The following is a 12,884-nucleotide window of genomic DNA, read 5'->3' on the forward strand; positions in this document are numbered from 1 at the left end:
TTTGTGTTAAAATGTAAATAGTTTCCGAGTTTGTTAGTAGTGTTATATATTGATATTCATTATATATGGCTATGTTGAAGGCCTATCATTTCGTATAATCAGAGATGAAAAAGACGTCTGGCGTCCGTACTATTTTGTACATTGTATTCTTCTAATGAATCTTTTATGGAGCAACTTACGAATTTACTATTTACAAACAGGTGTAAGAATATTTGATATATGAAAAACTGCATGGCAGAAGTACGTAACTTGTCTTTTATCTTAGTGGTTTTAGCTTGGATATTGTTCATGTGCTGGTGAATGTTCGTCAGGATCTTTGTAGTTGAAGTGCAATTTGAGATTAGAGTACACAGTAGTCTAATCTGGATTGAAGCAATAAACACACCATACACTATTGCTAAAGCCCTGGTGATTGTTGACATGGTGGTAAATATTTTCTAAGAACTATAGCATGTCATATTACACAAAAATAGCACTTGTAATACCATAATGTGTGTCAATATATATACGCAGAGTTATCAAAAACTCATGCAACCCATGGCGCGAATATTTAATCTTTCTTGGTATATAAAGAGTTTTAATCATGAAACCACCGCGGCACACGATGCAGAGGCACATCCTAGGATGGCATATCCAAATAAATCAAGCATTAAAAGACTGTACAATAAATTCTAGAAAACCGGAAGCGTGTCAGAGCTTTCTCGAAGAGGCAGATCGACGATTCTCACCGAGCATAAATTCACTGATATCAGTGCAGCAATGAAGAAGTCTGCAGAAGGCCACGTACCGCTGTGAGGAAATAGTTACAAATGTTTACGTACAAAATCAGTTGTGTAGAAGTTAGTGCCAGATGATTCTCTCAAGCGTATTAAGTATTGTCAATGGTTCATGAAACGTGTTCCGCTTGATTAGAAATTGGATGTGTTGTATTGGTAACAAAAGGCTTGGTTTCACCCTGACAGGTACATGAGTTCATAAAATTCGCATTTGTGGTTGACTGACAATCCGTATAGAATGCACGAGTCTCCCAAAAATATTGGCGTATGATGTTCCATATCTCGCAAGAATTTTCGTTCTCGTCTTCCGCACGACGATTAAGCTTGCGCAGACACCTTCAGCTGATCAGGCAATGTTTTGGTACTCTGCCTGACTGATGAGGAAAAGGAATGTTATCAGCAGAAAAGTGCAACCTCCCATGCCGCTCATGTGACCATGGAGTATTTGGAATCGATGTTACCAGGGAACATCATTTCCAATCCATTGTGACCACCCCGGTCTCTCGACCTCACTTCAGACGACTTCTTAAGTGATATCTGAAACCAGCAGCTTATTCAACCCACCCGCATCTCTGGAAGAACTGCAGACCAACATTCAATGTGGTCAAAATTTCACGTGCAACGTTCCAGAGGAACATAATCAGAAGGATGAACGTGTGTGAGCAGTAAATGGTGGCCATTTTCAACATCATTTGTAGCATCTCCATGCGTTGCGTGACTTTCTGATCACCCTATATCCCAGACAACACGTACGTGTACAACACATGTGCACTATCCATGCATAAGCCGTACATTTGCACATGTGCATTTGCGTGGATGAAGCACACATACCTAACCCGTGTATGTGCACATGTGCATTTACGTGGGTTATGCACACGTACATAACCAGTGACTAAGTCGTGCATGTGCACATGTGCATTTGCAAGGATAAATTACACATTTACATAACCCGTGCCTAAGCCGTTACATACACATGTGCATTTGCGTGGATGAAGCACACATTTACATAACCCGTGCTGTAGCCGTTATATACACATGTGCATTTGTGTGGATGCAGCACACGCACGTAACCCGTGCTTAAGCCGTTATGTACACATGTACATTTGCGTGGATACAGCGCACGTACAGAACCCGTACTTAAGCCGTTATGTGCAAATGTGCATTTGCATGAATTAAGAACACATTTATATAACCCGTGCTTAAGCCGTTATGTACACATGTGCATTTGCATGGATGCAGCGCACGTACGTAACCCGTGCTGTAGCCGTTATATACACATGTGCTTTTGCGTGGATGCAGCGCATGTACATAACCCATGCTTGAGCCGTGCATGTGCACATGCGCATTTGCGTGGATGAAGCATATTCAAATTACCGGTGCTTAAGCCGTTGTGTGCACATGGGTATTTGCACGGCTACTGCACGTGTGTATGAGACGTCCATAATACTGTGCAAGTGTATACTTTTACTTTCATTTTCATCAACAGAAAGTAACCTCCATTTTTGGTAGGTGTCGTTTTTCCTTCAGGCGGTGTTATAGACACTTTTCGACGAATAACATCTGAATGATTGTAAAAACTCCATAACGTCCACTGAGCTAGGATACAAGATCAACAGGTGGCAGCATTGTACTGATGTAACTACAGTCAGACAGTTCATAGGTTTACAAAATTATTTTCGTGACTTATTACATCAGAATATGTTGCGTTATTTGTTACTTGGCAAACATGTCAAGGATACTACCTAAAGCTTTGCTCATTGCAAATGATAAACTCCAAAACTAAAATTCTCACTGACAATTATTAGTTACTTGACATATACTTTGAAGGTGATGTCTCTGCAGTTATAGATGGTGTTACTGCGTAAGACACCAAATATATAGACTCCTATTTTTCGTTGCAACTCGAATATGCTTTTACATCACCTCTGTACTACGAGGAAATCACCTGTATACTACATGTAAGTCATCTGGGCACTGCTTCAAATCACCTCTATCGTACATGTAAATCATCTGGGTACTGCGTGTAAATCACCTGTGTGTTACGTGTAAATCATCTCTGTCCTACATGTAAATCACCTGTGTGCTACGTGTAAATCACCTGTGAACTACATGTAAATCGAATACATGCCACTTGTAAATCACTTGTGCAGGACGTGTACGTGTGCATTGCACATGTTCTGTGCACGTGAAGATGTTGAACAGGACCTGGCATGTATATGTGCATCACATGTACAGGCGTGCATTTATACAGATGATGCACATGTTGCATCCGTGCAATTGTACATGTACTATACGGATACTGTACGTGCATTGTGCTGTCTGGGATATGATCGTGTGACGACTGTTATCACCAGCAAATGGAGGTAAAGTAACTTAAAGTTCGTTAGTATTTGGTACGTAATTTTTTAGTGGATATTTTACTATGCTTCGGTTTCTCCGAGAATCGAACTTTTCTTTCTTTATCTTCGAGACCCGAAGGAGACGAACTAATTACGTGTCATACAACCAGTTCATGAAATATAAATACAGGAAGGGTTGTAGAACATTCACCATTGGTTCTAGGATTCCTGAGATCATCACACTATCAACCCGTCGTAACTCTACTTAACAACTCTACTTAGTCCTTAGTTCTTGTAGATTCTCTAAGTACCTAATCTGAGCAGAAAGACAAGTTCTGATGTCATACAGCAACCAGTTGAAAATCACTGGTGTACACAATGAAAGAATATAGTTATCCTTTATCTCAAAGCATAATTGATTATTTTTTTTCTTTAATTAGCTGGAAAAACAGTATGATTCAAAATGGTACAATCCGTGGCAAAAAACCTGCAACATGAGCATATAAGTTTATTGTGAAATGACGAAGTCTTTTGCTCCAAAATAAGTGTGCTAGGGAGGAGGACGAGGTTTATCCTGGCGTGATTCATCCACTCAGACGTTATGTTCATTCCCTGTGCTGTTAGGCGTAGTTTCACAATCAACTTACATCCTCATGTTGCAGGTTTTTTGCCGCGGATTGTACAAAAAGGAAAAAAAAAACTATTTCAAAACATATTTGAGAAAACTAATCAGGTTAGCAGACTGAATTTCCTGCCTACGCCAGAATATTGTTGGTTGGATGGAATTTAGCGTCCCTCTTCAATTCCGAGGCTGTGAGACGTGGACCTACAGCGTAAGGTAGAATCCAAACCATCGTAATGCGTTAAGTTTCAAGGTTCTTCCACCAGGAATGAAACCCAGTATCCCGTACACAAAACGTGCGTGTACTAGCCACTACATCAACGGGGAGGACATCAGAATATTATATTATTAGGGGTAACTAAGGGTACGGGAATAATTCAACAAATATGGAAACTACTTTGAAGAACGAAAAAAAAAACAAAAAAAAAAAAAAAACTTTAGCACATTTTATAACAGTTGTCAGTAGTGTGTTGACCTGTCTGTCCTTTTACTATTTTATCAACAACTTCCCAACCTCAAGGGATGCTTGAGATATCGTGTAACCAGACGTGAACTGTATATTGTATAACATGACTACTTTATGACTTGGTTTATGTAGTTTTTAGTCAGGATATTCATTAGCATATTCTCTCTCTAGTTTTGTTTGTTACATTAATATTTGTATGATTTGTAATTTTCTTTCCTTTTCATCGTTTTGATTACTGACACTTTTAAAGTTATACTTACTAATTACTGCTACTTACAATCTCAGGTTAATCCTTTGAGCAAATTAACAAAGGTAAAAGTTATAAACTGCCATTTTAAAAAAATCATTTTGCCATTTTCGATGTTTTATTTTGCCATAACTGCCGGTACGTACAGTCATTGTCAAAAGTTTGAGCACACTATTGATTTTTCAGAATTTTCCAAATAAAAAACACTATGTCCATTCAAAGACTGATTTTTGAAAATAAGCAACGTTGTTCATATAACGATACGAAAACTCATGGTCTTGTTGACATCGAGACACATTGAGGAAAGCTGCTTGACAAACAGATAACTAATGAATAGACAACAAACGCCACGTTTTGTTTGATTGTGCATCGTTTTAACGGCACCTAACGGTGTATGATGGACCTTTGTCGGTAGTTATCTATTCACTTCAACGAACAGTTGTGTATGTGCTATTCAGTCGTGTCGCAATATCGGCAATATTGGATGCAAATTTTTGACATTCGACCTTACTGTTTTCATTTGCGTGAACCAGTTGAATAGTATGAAAAACATGGAAATACTATAAAATGCGGAGGAGAAACTGTTAACTAATGATCGAAGCACGTGTTGAAGTGATTGTTATGAGAAAAAAACAAAAAGTCATTCTCTGCGAAAAATCGCTCAGTGATCGGGCGGAGTGAGGGTCGGACTCTTGAAAGAAGGTCCTAAAGTGGTGTAAATATTACACGGAAACGTACTGATTATCCAAAAATAACTTCTCTTAAGGATAAGTTCACAGGAAAACAAACAGAACACACACTAACCGCTCCGGAAGAACCATTAGTACTAATTCCAATCAGTATCAAATAGGACGGTGGCCCAGCGTCTTCAGATCTATAGTCTGTGATAAGATTGCCAAAAGAAAGCCTCAAGCAGGAAACATTACAAAAAGATACTCCTGTACCAAAAAAATAAATACTGGAACGACGAACAATGGAAGGGAGCACTGTGGACCGACGAATATAAATTACAACTTTTAGCCTTCCAATGACAAGTTTGTGTCGTCGTCGTCCCGAAAAACGCTTTCATTCCTACCGTGTAATACCTACAGCAAGCCACGGAGAAGTTAGCGTCACTGTTTGGGGATGATTTATAGACTACTAAGTTGATAATTTAATTCCAATTAATAGAATAATGGAGAAACGTGTTTCATAATGTTTAAGTGAGGTATTGAATTCCATGAGCAACGCGGATTTCGCACAGTAACTTTTTACCACAATAGGACTACTATCCCAAACATCTTCCAAGCTATGTAGTAATTATCTACAATGCAAAGAAGACTCTCATATTACCAACAAATGGAGTAGTCGCCAGTCACCGGATTTGTTACATATCGAGCTCTTTTAAGATGAACTATACAGAGCAGTCCCAAGTGCTAAGGAATACTGAAGGTCTTTGGGAGGCTTTTCAGAGCTAGTCGAGTCTCATAGCTTCGCAAAAGTTGGATGAATTAAACAAATGCCTGGAATTTGTAACGCTCTTATCAAGACTAAAGATCGTCATTTCATTGAACGCAAACATAACTAATAAATTTGTCTCACATGTAAGTGGGAACAGGATCATATGTTTTAATTTCTTCATATGAGCAATGGTGTTTATTTTACAGAACAAATCCAACAAACTGGGTTTTGTATCGATATTTTTTTTTCTTTTAAATCAGTAGTGTGCTTAGGCTTTTGACAATGACTGAACAACTGCCTCTAGCTGACATGCAGTTCCACGTTATACTTCCGTTGTACAAATGTTTTTATTTTAATATAATTCAAACTGCACTATTTGGAAGTTCATAGGGCACTAAAATGTTTACATTAAAATACTGAACTGAAAGCAGGTTCAGCTATGCGCAAATTTTACTGTAAAATCAAATTTACACAGTATCAAAACACATTCTTCATTTAACTGGTTTGACAAATTAAACAAACACCTTTGACAGTTTTGGAAGAATTACATTTATTGCAAACAAATACAACAATACAGTTCATCATCATTAACAACAACGAATCATAGAATTTTGGAATTGTTTAACCTTCTGGAAATGATCTCCATAAAACTTCGTACTTCTTTCCCCTTCGTTTGACTATGATTACTGTCGAAGTCTCATGACGATCAACTGCAATTTTTTCCCTAACAAAATTACTTTCAACACAGGTTACAAGGTGGAAATTGTGATTTTATGGAAGGTGACTAACAATGAAAAACAGTTACAAAACATGAAAGGGTTGATTACGAATATGGGACATTTCATGTCTACTTTTGTTTTCTACTTATAAAGGGAACATACGGATACAAAGCTTCAGATACTCAAATAGAAGAATAAAATTCGTTTCAATCATAATTTTAAATATACAAGGCATAGATATATAAATATTTTTTTTTTTTGTTTTCAATTTTTTAGTTAATTAAATTTCATTTTCACTGGCTTCTTTCGTATCAGTTTGAAATATACGTACAAAAAATTTAGAAAACAAAAAGATTTTCCGTTTTTTAAAAAATAAAATAAATAAATAACATTTTTACACCTAAGTGGAGACCAAGAGTTCATTTTTACCATCTCTCTTTAATACGTTTTTCTTTTCCAGATAGTCTCTTAACTTAGGCTTACTCTTGCCACATTTACCATAAATCGATTAAGTTCACAATGATATACCGAAACACGATTGTTTTCAAATTAATACATGAGAAACATTAGATCCTGTTGAAAGAGTTCTGTTTACAATAAACATGAATGTGTACATGATTAAAACTAAAACGATGTAATTAAAGAGACTAATGAAACTTAACTGGACAGTCCTACAAAAATACTATTAACGGCTTCTACTGTTTGATTATATATTTATATTATTGCCAGTAAAACGCTCATTTTTTTAAAATCGTAATACATATTTCTACAAATGATTCACGTATACGAACTAACAAACTACTTAATGCAAAATGATGAAAAAAAAAAATACTACGCTCTAAGAAATGCAGACCTCTAACGAACACAATAGGCAGATTTATATAGCTAGTAACAATGTTAACACTTTCAGGACTTTATATGCATGGAGGCAGAGGAGGAGGAAGATCAATGATTCAACTGTAATAATGTTAAAATCTTGCATATGCTACATTCAAAATTGGTATAATTAATCAAGTGTTTTAGATATTACGCGTTCCAATAATCCGGGGGCTCGTGCTGTTGTCATGACAATTCCCTTTGCTGCTAATTTCTTCCATATGAAGTCCAACTCCTTCCTTACGTAAGTTATTGTAACGTACATCTCATGAATATTTTTTAATGTTAGCTTCGTAACACCAACTTTCGTGAATAAAATTCTGAAGTCTAGTTTAATATTTTTTTCTCTGAATATCTGTACCATCCACTGACTTGTTACAACAAACTGAGGTTCCAGCTTTGAAACAATATGCTGTTTCTCGTCATTATATAAAGTCTCATGAACAGATGAGGTAGTAATTACAACTAAGACTATTCACACTTTCTGTTGTGTTCGTCGAGCAGTACTGTTGAGAAATAGTGACCTTTAAATCGGCTACATTACGTAGTTATCGATTACATGAAAACATTCTATATCAACAACCACATGGAAGTATATTCTTGTTTTATATATCAAGAATACTACTGTTGCAAATTTTAAAAATTAACGTCAAAGTGTAGAGTCGGATTTTGCTGTAATCAATTTATTTTTCTTTTTTCTGTTCTAGAGAGTTTATATTATCTAACCAAAGTTAGACGATCCAACCTTTATCAAGATTCAAATATTTGTTTCAAGAAACGATATAAAAACTTCGAAAAATGCATATGAGGGTACTATCTAACTTAACACAATCTCTAAAATATTCCCTCCCGTGACCAAGTACAAGCCTCCTCAGTTTCTTGCTTTAGTTGTGTGCATGATATAAATACAACCTTGTTAATACTGAAATATGGGAATCAATCATATGGTAGAAACTGAAGTCGTATTTACATGCAAATACTATGGGCCGATTGCAGAAACGTTACCCATAATTAAACACAAATGTCGTTATGACACATGTGCTAAAACACATTATGGGTATGCTTATCCTGTTTAGTGATTAGTAACACTGGCTACTTAGGTGTTAAGGTCTTAAGTTTAGAGGATTTTTGGTAAACTTCCGAACAATATTTTCCAAGCACAACGACAAAATCAACACTGAGTGGATTACAGAAATGTCTAAGTTAGACAACTGGTAATCAATAAGAGATCTGCCAAAAATTGCATTGTACCTATGTAACATTTATTGACAATGTCGAAACCAATTTATTGTTTCCACAACCGGTCCTTCATTATCTTTCCTGAAATTAACACTTCATACAACATAAATCTGAACGTTCTTTAATATATTTAGGAGAAACAAGCTGGCTAGCATGACCAAAGACTTGAAAACGATGCTTTAGAAATTAGACTAACCTTAAAATTCAAACTGTTTTCGTTTCTGATGATAATAATACTAATTATTTTTGAATGTTAGGCATCTTTTATACTATTTTATCTGTGAGCGAGATGTTTAAGATAGAGCCATGTAAAGTTCATCATTTTGTTACGTTCAATGTTACCCTTTAAAATACCGCATTATAACGATTTACTCTAAGTTGATTTCATTTAAACAGCCTCCTCCTCTTCAGCATGTGGAGCCCAATTGTGTCTGTCATAAAATTGTTTACTAAATTCATATAAATTTGAAACACGTTTTTCGTGGATCATAACATAATATCACTAACAAACCTTACAGTAAACTACTGCAAAATACAAGTCTGTAATTTTCTCTCATAAATCTTCTAATAGGCAAGAAAACGAAAATATCAATAGTACACCAATAACCAGAAATGTATGCTTGTTTCAAGAACTCAGTCACATCATCAAAACATTCGAAATATGACCAAATAGTCTTTCCACAGCCTTGTTGCAGTTCTAGAATATGTATTAATGCCTCCAAGCTATTACATACATTCCCCACAGAAACACGTTTTTTTTTTTTCTTTTTTTATTAATCCCTCTATTTTAAGGAACAAAAATCAAAACACATTTAAAGGAAAACAATTTGTTGAGTGAGCGATTCGAATAAGTGAATAAGATAGAGTCACCAAAAACAATATGGATAAAAATAAGAACTCCAAACTGGTTAAGAAAACTATGATCGAAAAAAAATAAAACGTAAAGCAGTACTTTAAAAAAGCTAGTACGTCATATATACACGGTCCAACTTGCGAGAATGAAAAAAAAAAACTTGTGAATAAAAGCAAAGTACGTGAGATTTACAGTTTGAGATGTTCTACGAAGTGATTATTTGCCTAGAAAATAAAATGTGTAAAATTAACGGTTCGAATGGTTAGTTTGGAATAACTGATCTAATTTAACCGAAAGCCCAAGAATGCATGTAATACATCAAGCATTACGAAACAACAATGCGCACGTTATGAAGAACTAATGTGTCAAATTTCAGCTGAAATAAAAGCGTGGCCGACGGACTCCTTCAATGAAAACTATTAATATATATATAAATTAAAATTCAAGTTTGAACAGTTATAAACACAAGTAACCATAATATGAGAAATGGCTTCATTAAAATTTAGTCACTCATAGCACAAAATATAAGTAACACAGTTTAACATTATTTTTTACTAACCAGAACACAACCTACTTTAAATCGTATGATTTAAAAACTAGTGCGTGAACTTCTGCACAATCAATCACACTGTTGATAAATATTTACAGAAAGATACATTAAATCAGACAAATGTTTAATTGTGCATTGTTCGTTATTAATAGTCAATAACCCTGTACTAGTTACTTCCAATTTTCTAGTAAAATCACTATTCACAAGAATAAATATCTGTAGATTATTATTTTTTTTATCGCAGGAAATAAACTTCGGAAAATAAATAAGAAAGAGATAAAACACAAAAAGTGGGAAAGGATGAAATACTCCTCTTCCATACTGACTTTGCACTTTCAAAATTGTGCACTCTTATTATCTAAGTTCTGTACAATTCTAGTATGTCATCAATACGTCATGCGAATCAGGAATAAACTGAAGAAAATATTTTCAATATCCTATTACGAATTGAATACAAATCATGTAAGTATATATATATATATATATATATATATATATATATATATATATATATATATATATATATATATATATATATATATATATATATATATATATATATATATGTATCTTTCCACGAACTGAACAATTTCTCAGTTCTAAATATTCAAATAATAGTATAGTAATTACGAACAGCGTATTGTACATTACTACTACTTGAGTACATCAGTCTGTTATTTTTCAGTTTCTAAAAATCGAAAAAAAAAAATCTTTGGTTCTGACAAAATTCTATTCTTTTATACTCCACTTTCACACGTTTACATAACGTTAGTTGCACTTCTTCATATATGAAGAAACCATAGTGCAAGTAAGGAAACAAGAAACTAGAATAAATTATGGAATATCACACTCCATTATAAACATTGTTTAATTATCACAATGCTCTCTCCCTGATTCAATTTGACTATTGGCACAAAAAACACATACAGAATGCTTTTTATTATTTCCAACCGAGCGATTCTTTACACAAACGACAAAAGTGCACTTCTGTTGGGACTCGAAACAATTCAGCAAGTGTCGAAGGGCACTCTTTGCTTACTATTAAAGAGGAGGCACGACATTTTCTTTCAGACACACGTTATTCAATGCAACGAATAAATTCTCAAACCATATTGATGGTGCTGTCATTTAGTAAAATAATTGATATCTCGAAGTAATTTCTTTTAAGAAGTTGTTCCAGTGTTTTCAAACGCATATATACTTAATATATAGCAAGACATATAATCCTCTAAGCGTCAAAATATGTATTTCGTTCATAATTTTATTGGGTTATAAGCATTGTTTGACATTGCGAAAATAATTTTATCTATCTATCTATATCTATATATGCTAATTTTTAACTGTGGGAGACCCGGGTTCAATTCCCGGCGGGAGCTCATGTGGTTCGGATTCCACGTTAATCAGTAGGTCCACGTCTCATATAGCCTCGCTGCTAAACTGGACGCTAAACTAAAATCTCCTCACCTAATTTTTAACTGTATATTTTATACATAGGACTACCGAAAAGTGATATTTTTCTAAATAGTTAAATTTACTTTAGAAAAAACATTTCAATAAAAAGCATATGATTCGTATAACTAAAGTCCCTTTGCAACGCAAATTTACGTGAAAAACATGTTCCCAGTACCCAACTTTATGTGTAGGTATAAAAATATAAAATACAATTAATTTCAATACAAATTTATTGACTCCTTTAATTTCACTTCTTATTACATCTTTCGACCCAGCATCTAGAAACAATTGGAGAAATTTATAGACAGAGGTAGCAACCTCCTGTAGAATCCGAGAAACATCTGCGATGAGAGTAATATGCTGGTCACATTCACCCAACTTACAACATGGATATCGGCGGTAGAATCATGCAACCCATGTTAGTTTACTGAATTTCATTGATTTTATGAATCTTACAGGGAACAAAATCTCCAAGCGTTACATTTTTATATGATGCATATGCAGTACAGAAAAGAACATGAAATTAATCGAATTCTTAATAAATGTAAATGAAATAAGAACACATTATGTGTACAATAATTTATGAAAACGATAACAATTGCACTACATAATTGAAGTGCTTAGCAATACTCAACCACGACTAGCTTTTAGAAAATTTTTACCCTCCTGCAATACTAGTTGAAAACATGCATCAGCAACAGTAATAATTGCTCATACGTGCAAAGCCTTAACAGTCCATTTTTAACTTTTTCTTCTCATTTTTAAGGAGGGAAAAATATTGAAATATTTCAAATTAATTATTCTAAAGAACGCACTAAAACATTATACACGTCATCCTACATCACCTGAATAATGGTATACCACCGTATTATGGACCTGCTGTAACAACTCCCTGCTTTCCCAATATCAGCCGTTTTCAGATAATAACTTTTCTACTCACTGTTTCTTACATATTTAATTGGTCTACGAAGGTGTAATAAAAAATCTGTTATTTTTCTTTTCTTTCAGGAAAGTATATATATCCATCTAATACGCATGCTCCCTGCACATACTGCTATGAAGGGAAATAAATTACGTATCAAATTTTGCCAGGCCAAAACATTAAGAAAAACAGATACAAGTATCTTGTTCATACTAAGTAAAATCAAAACAGACGAGTAAAATAATTTTTTCGATCAATACATTAATCCCCCCCCCCCCCCAACACAGAAAAAATGTTACGGTACTATACAGAGAAGAAATCAGTATAAAAGTGCCCAAACTACTCTGAAAATTTTCACTTAATATTCTGAAACTGTTAAAATA

Source organism: Thermobia domestica, chromosome 6, assembly GCF_964235325.1.
Source record: "Thermobia domestica chromosome 6, izTheDome1.hap1.1, whole genome shotgun sequence".
NCBI classification, from domain to species: domain Eukaryota; kingdom Metazoa; phylum Arthropoda; class Insecta; order Zygentoma; family Lepismatidae; genus Thermobia; species Thermobia domestica.